Below are 1056 nucleotides of genomic sequence, written 5' to 3'. Positions count from 1 at the left end.
GGCCGTTCCGACTTATATACTGCCTGCAAAGGAAAGAAGGGTGTGCAAAGTTTCAACTTGATAGCTTTAAAACTGAGAGACTAGTTTGCGTAGAAACAGACAGACGGAGAGGGTCGGAGATGTCTCCTTCACTGCGTTGCACACTTTTGACCAAAATTATAATACCCTCTGCAAGGGTATAAAAATATATATATGAATTATAGTCGAATTGTCGTCTTCAAAAATAAATGAATATAAACATGAAATATATAATATAGACAAAATATTGTCTTGAAATGAGATATCGTCTTAAAATAAATGTAATTTGTGTGTATATGGCTCGTAATACACATGCGTTGCGGAATGTATTGTTCATATTAAATTATGCGCATACATTGATAAATGCAACACCTAAAATATACATTGTTGTACCTGATATTCAGGTTAATGCTTTATATAATATTCAACAATATAAAACTATTTATATTGATTATATAAAACTAAGACATTTCGCAACAATTATTTTAGGTATAAAAATAAATTTATTGAAGGAATTGATATATGCCAGTTAAATGGTGTATTTTTAATTTCTTTCAATAAAAATATAAATGACGAATTGTATATATTATATATATTTATAAAACTCTAAGCGGTGGATCACTCGGCTCATGGGTCGATGAAGAACGCAGCAAACTGTGCGTCATCGTGTGAACTGCAGGACACATGAACATCGACATTTTGAACGCATATCGCAGTCCATGCTGTTATGTACTTTAATTAATTTTGAAGTGCTGCTTGGACTACATATGGTTGAGGGTTGTAAGACTATGCTAATAAAGTTGTTTACTATTTTGTTTTTTAAACATTATAGTATGCATATGGTATATTATTGGATATATTTTATATATTCATAATATAAAAATTAAAAGCAATTATCTCACATAATAACAAAAATTTGTATGTGAAAAATGAAGATATACAATTCTTTCTTTTTTCAATTCAAATAATACTGAGAAATGTCTAGCATAAAAAATATGAAATATTTTTCATCTGGAATTGTCTCTTATTTAAAGATGC

The 1056-nt window shown here is 29.1% G+C and overlaps 1 non-coding gene across 1 annotated transcript; it reads left to right on the top strand.

Moving 5' to 3' along the window:
* The first annotated feature begins 620 nt into the window (after nt 1–620).
* LOC123258320 lies at nt 621–799 on the top strand. Its single transcript, XR_006508021.1, has one exon. It is a non-coding gene; the product is annotated as a 5.8S ribosomal RNA (ribosomal RNA).
* Nucleotides 800–1056: the final 257 nt, after the last annotated feature.

This window comes from Drosophila ananassae, unplaced genomic scaffold, assembly GCF_017639315.1.
Source record: "Drosophila ananassae strain 14024-0371.13 unplaced genomic scaffold, ASM1763931v2 tig00000159, whole genome shotgun sequence".
Classification (NCBI taxonomy): Eukaryota; Metazoa; Arthropoda; class Insecta; order Diptera; family Drosophilidae; genus Drosophila; species Drosophila ananassae.
This window is presented reverse-complemented; position numbering and strand designations above follow the sequence as displayed.